Here is a 6,198-nt window from a genome sequence, read left to right as displayed (position 1 = left end):
GAGGTTGTAATAGTCAGGGTAGGCTGATTAACCAAAATTTTAGGAGTTTGACAAAATAAAAATGTATGTCTTGCTGGTGTGACAGTCCAAGGTGGGTGTCCCTGGTCAAGTGGCTCTTTTGCATAGCTCTCCTCCAACTATGACTCAGGGACTCGGGATCCCTCCAACTGTGGCTCTCTCAACCCGTCACCCGACGCAGTCCCCAGAGCCCTCCTCATTTGGCCAAACGATGAGGAATGGAGAGAGAATATTAACGTTTGTGTAGTTTTATGGGCCAGCTCAAGAATGACCCACATCCCTTTTGCTCTCAATCCACTGTGCAGAACTCACTGACATGACTGCACCTAATTAATTGCAAGGGCAGCTGGGAAATGTAGTCCAGCTATGTGTCCAGGAAGAAAAGGAAATGGTTTACAGAACAACTGGTCAGTCTGGCCAACTCTCCAACTACAAAAATAAAATTGTTTTTAGAATTAAATTAGATAAGTAGGTACTAACTTAGAGCAGCGCCCAGTATGCCAGAAGTATTCCATGTGTTGTCTGTGTGTGTGTGTGTGTGTGCCTTGCAAAGAGTGCCTCAGAGAACAACAGATGCTTCAGGGAGGAAATGGAAATTGTGGGTTGTGAGAGCAGTCCTCTTCAATGTTTTAGAGTGTATCAGGAAAAGGTACTCAGTAAGAAGTAGCCCATTTGTATCAGTAAAAAATACTTCAAAAGAAAATATAGTCCATTAGCCCTTGGCACCCTTGGAAAAAGCTCTGTCTGACAGATGCATCGCGGCCTCCCAGCTCTGCTGGTGGGTCCTCTGCCTTGCTTATCCTCCTCTGCTGCTTCTTTTCCTAATTGCTTCCCTCCTCCCGCAGCCATCCCCAACTTGTGCACACTAATTCCCCCTCGCATTGAGGATTATAATGGGAGTGGAATCAGGACTGATAAAAGGGGAAGAGGGGTGAATTAAATCAGACAAGATAATTTAGAGAAATAAGTAGGGCAAGATAGATCCCCTAAAAGAGCATTAAGTAGAATCTGGCCTTACAGAAAGACCCAGACTAATTCACGTGCTTGTGCAACTGAGTATGCAAATCAGCAGAACAGAGAGTAGGGGGACTGCTAATGCCAATGTTTTATAATCAAGTAAGTTTTTGCCTACCCCAAATGTTTGGGTCCTCAGGCTTTTCAATTTACTTGGCCTTCTCTGTCCCCCTCCAAACCCCAGGTGATGAGATCATAAATAGGAATGGAGGAAATTCCACCTCCCTTCCTGCATGTTCCAGGGATGATGATTTTATTTTATTTGAACAAGTATTTACTTTCCAAAGACGTATTAAGGAGATTATTTCTTTTCCCTTTCACCAGTTCAATCCCTGCCTTGGAAAAAACAGCAGGAAAAAACTATTAACTGATATGTGCTGCTTTTAGAGCCATCCCGGGGGACAGATCCATCTCCATTAAGCACCCAGTTGTTGAGAGCTGCAATAGGCTTTGTAACGAACTCTGCGATTAGAAGGCTGGGGGCTGCGGGGGGAGGGGGCTCTCATGGTGGCCCAGGAGGCAAGTCCTTCTCTGAAGATGTCCAAGAATGGTTTAGAGGAGAGCCGCTGCCACATGTGTGCAGGCTGAGGCGCAGGCTGCAGAGAGTGATGAATAGGGATCATTTGGAAGAAGGGACATGACAAGTTAAAGTAAAATAATGACTGCGGCTCACGACTCAGAGCTTTTATTCAGCCACAGGCTAGTCTTGCTCTACTTGGGGGAGGGAAGGCTGCAGATTTTCTCTGATTCAGAAAGAGAACATGAAACAAAGAGGGGCCTGGTCTTGGGATGGGTGGGAGGGGAAGGGAAGGTTGGAGATTGGGGCCTGGTGCAGGAGCTAGAGGAAAGCAGGAGGAGGAATAGGTTGAAGAAGGGAGGCATGCAGGTGAGTGCAGAGGACTCAGGACTCAGGACTCAGTACCTGGAGCTGCTTAGGGTCCCTGTTTCAGAAAGGAGGAGGATAAGGACCACGGCAGAGCCATCTTCACCATTAGGACAAAGAAGAACTCTGTAGATGTTTTTTTCTTTTGACTAGTTTTGCTTTTCCTTGTGGAAAAGGGAACCTATTAAGGTGAATCACCTTATGGGAGGGAGTTGCAATGTTTAGTTGTTAAGATCCTGGGCTTGAATTCCAACTCTGCCATTTGCTAACATGTACGGTTTTTTAGAAGTTCATTAGCTTCTCTGAACTTCGGAGATTAGTGAGGATTAGAAGAAGAATGTATGTCAAACAGCACAGGATCCGGCACACAGCAATCGTTTGTCAAAAGTTAACTGGTGTTGTAAAAAAAAAAAATGCTTATTTTGAACAAGGAGATGACTAGAAATTTGGGAAGGGCTTTCAGAGAGTCTGGTAGAGTTGTCCTCATGCAAGCAAAAATCCCTTTGTTCATAGGAGTTGTCTCAACCTGGAGTCAGAAGACCTGGGTACTGGGCCTAATGCCACCTGTAATAAACTGTGGGACCTGCACATAGCCTGAGCAAGCCCTTCGGGACTCAAGGTCTCGTTTGTAAGAGAGGGAGGACACAGTGCTTGATTTGCCTCATAGGGGTCTCACGGGGATCTCTAAGGCAAACCTGAGAGCACCTTGTGGAACTGAGACTCTAGGCAAACACTAAGGACTTACTAAGAAGGGTGACTGTTCATTGAGCAGGATGGGTGGTCCCTGGAGGGCAGAGGCCAGAATGGCTCCGGGGGTGAGAAACTCCAGAAAGAGAAGAGGGAAGAGGAAACTGGGAGGGAACAGAGAGCTTGGAAGGCTCACATAGGAGGTGGGAGGACTGAGTGGACCTTTCGGTTGGTTGGAGGACCAGAGTTAGAACCAGAAAGAACCAAACTCCAGGACCAAGGGTGGCAGTAGGAGGCACTGGAGAGACTGGTTAGTCCTAGGAATTTTTTTTTTTTTTTTTGGGATGGAGTCTTGCTCTGTTGCCCAGACTGCAATGCACTGGCGTGATCTTGGCTCACTGCAACCCCCGCCTCCTGGGTTCAAGCAATTCTCCTGCCTCAGCCTCCCGAGTAGCTGGGATTACAGGCACATGCCACCACACTTAGCTAATTTTTTTGTATTTTTAGTAGAGATGGGGTTTCACTGTGTTGATCAGGCTGCTCTTGAACTCCTGACCTCAGGTGATCTGCCTGCCTCAGCCTCCCGAAGTGCTGGGATTACAGGTGTTAGCCACAGCACCCGGCCTAGTTGTAGGAGTTTAAAGCTGAGGGGTTGAAGCCCAGAGGGGTTGAAACTGTGAAATAATGAGCCGGGCATGGTGGCTCACGCCTATAGTAATCCCGGCATTTTGGGAGGCCGAGGTGGGAGAATCACTTGAACCCAGAGTGCAAGACCACCCTGGGCAACATGGTGAAACCCCATCTCTCCAACAAACAAACAAACAAACAAACAAACAAAAATTAGCCAGATGTGATGTGCATGCCTGTAGTCCCAGCTACTCAGGAGGATTGCCTGAGCCTGGGAGGCTGAGGCTGCAGTGAGCTGAGATTGCACCACTGCAATCATAGGGGTCTCACGGGGACCCCTATGTTGCCTGGACAACAGAGAGAGACCCTGTCTTAAAAGAGAAAAAAAAAGAAAGAAAAGAAAGTAAGCGTAATGATAATCATAATAACACTTATTGAGTTAATTATTCCTCATTTATTCAACAAATATGGAGTGCCCCCATATGCCAATGTTTTACGTGCTAAGGATAGACATGCCAGTGAATAAAACAGAAAAGAATTTCTGTCCTCATGGAGCTTATGGCCTAAGCAGGAAAATGTGTACATTAAAAAATACATACATATGCTGGGGCAACTGGATATCCCCAGTTGGACCCATACATCATACCACATATAAAAATAAACTCAAGATAAACCAAGATCTAAGTGTAGAAGCTGAAACTATAGAACTCTTAGAAGAAACATAGGCATGGCTGGGCAAGGTGATTCACGCCGGTAATCCCAGCACTTTGGGAGGCCAAGGCGGGCAGAGAACTTGAGGTCAGGAGTTCAAGAGCAGCCTGGCCAACATGATGAAACCCCATCTCTACCAAAAAAATACAGAAATTAGCTGGGTGTAGTGGCACACGCCTGTAGTTCCAGCTACATGGGAGGCTGAGGCAGGAGAATCACCTGAATCTAGGAGGTGGAGATTGCAGTGAGCTGAGATTGCGCCACTGCACTCCAGCATGGGTGACAGAGCGAGACTCCATCTCAAAAACAAAACAAAACAAAACAAACAAAAACAAACAAACAAAAAGAAACATAGGCATTATCTTTGGGACCTTGGACTTGGCAATGGATTCTTATCTATGACACCAGAAAAAATAGGTAAATTAGACTTCATCAAATTAAAAACTTTTGTGCTTCAAAGGACACTGTCAAGAAAGTAAAAAGACACCTCACAATTTTTCTGTAAACTCAAAATTGCTCTAAAAAAATAAAGTCTATTAATTAAAAAAAAACCCCACAAATGGGAGAAAAATACAACAAATCACACACCTGATTAGGGACTTGTATCTAGAATATATAAATAACTCTAAAAATGAGCAAAGGATCTGAATAGACATGTTTCAAAATAAGATATCCAAATGGCCAACAGACATATGAAAAAATGCTCAACATTCATTAGTCATCAGGGAAATGCAAATCAAAACCACAATAGGATACCACTTCATACTTACTAGGATGGCTATGCGGTACTTTTGTTTGAAAAGTAAAATAACAATTATTGGTGAGGATTAAGAGAAATTAGAACTCTAATACATCGCTGTTGGGAATGTAAAACAGTTCCTCAGAAAGTTAAAGATAGGGTTACCATACGACCCAGAAATTCCACGCCTAGGTAGATACCCAAGAGATATAAGAACATGTCCACACAAAAACGTGTACATGAATGCTCACAGCAGTATTATTCATAAAGGCCAAATGGTAGAAACAATTCAATTTTCTGTCGAGTGATGAATGGGTAAATAAAATGTGGCATATCCATACAATGGAATATTATTTGACAATGAAAAGTAATGAAATATTGATACATGCTATAACAGGCAGGACACTTGAAAACATCATAGTAAGTGAAAAAAGCCAGTCATGAAAGACCACGTATTGTATGATTCCATTTATATGAAACATCCAGAATAGGCAAATCTACAGAGACAGAAAGTAGTTGTTGCTTAGGGCTGGTGGGAAATGGGGAGGGTGGTCTGGGGGAGCTTTTGGGGGTGAGGGCTAAAGGGATTTATTTTGGAGGTGATGAAAATGTTCTAAGACTGTGGTGATGGTTGCACAACTCTTCACATACACTGAAAAACATTGAACTTCATACTTTAAATGGGCAAATTGTATGGTATGTGAATTACATCTCAATAAAGCTGTCAGCAAATAAATATACATTATAGCAGGGTGATAAGTGCTATGAGGAAGAATAAAACAGCAGCAGAGGATCGGTGGGGTATGCTGTTTAGATAGAGTGATCAGGGAGGGCTTCTCCAAAGACATGACGTTCAAGTGGAGACCAGAAAGAAGTGAGGGAGAAAGTGATGCAAGTATATTGGGGGAAGAGTGCTTCAGGCTAAAGACACAAGTATAAAAGGGATTGAAGCCACAGAGAGCTTGCCATGTCCAGGAACTCCCCAAAGGCCAGCATGGCTGAAACTGAGGAGGGGAGAGAAGTGTCAGCCAATGAGGACTCAGAGGAAGGCACTAGCCCAATTACATGGGGGTGGTATGGACCCAAGCTGGGGGTTTAGACTTGATACTTAGTGCAATGAGGTGTCTTTGATGCAGGCAAATGACACACGTGGATTTATGTTTTTTTGTTTGTTTGTTTTTAATCACTCTTCCTGTAGGTGGAGAACTGTCTGCTGGGGTTGAAGTGAGTGGTATGCAGGTAAACCAGCTCTCCAGCGGGGAGAAAGGCCTTGGTTTGTAATATCTGCTAATTCTTGTGGTATAAATGCTCCCACCATGGCCAATTTCAAACTACCAACAATTCGACAATGGACTCTTGAAAGCCCTGAAAATATAAGCAGTCAGCTCTTGTGAGCCATCATGAGTCAGCTGCAGCACGCTGCTGGCAGGAGACTAATCAAGAGACTTCCAGAGCGGCAGTAACGTGGTGAGAAAAAGTAATCAGATTTGGGGTATATTTTTAAAGCTTCCTCCAATTA

The sequence above is a fragment of the Theropithecus gelada genome, chromosome 11, assembly GCF_003255815.1.
Source record: "Theropithecus gelada isolate Dixy chromosome 11, Tgel_1.0, whole genome shotgun sequence".
In the NCBI taxonomy this organism is placed as follows: Eukaryota; Metazoa; Chordata; class Mammalia; order Primates; family Cercopithecidae; genus Theropithecus; species Theropithecus gelada.
Note: the sequence above shows the minus strand (reverse complement) of the source record.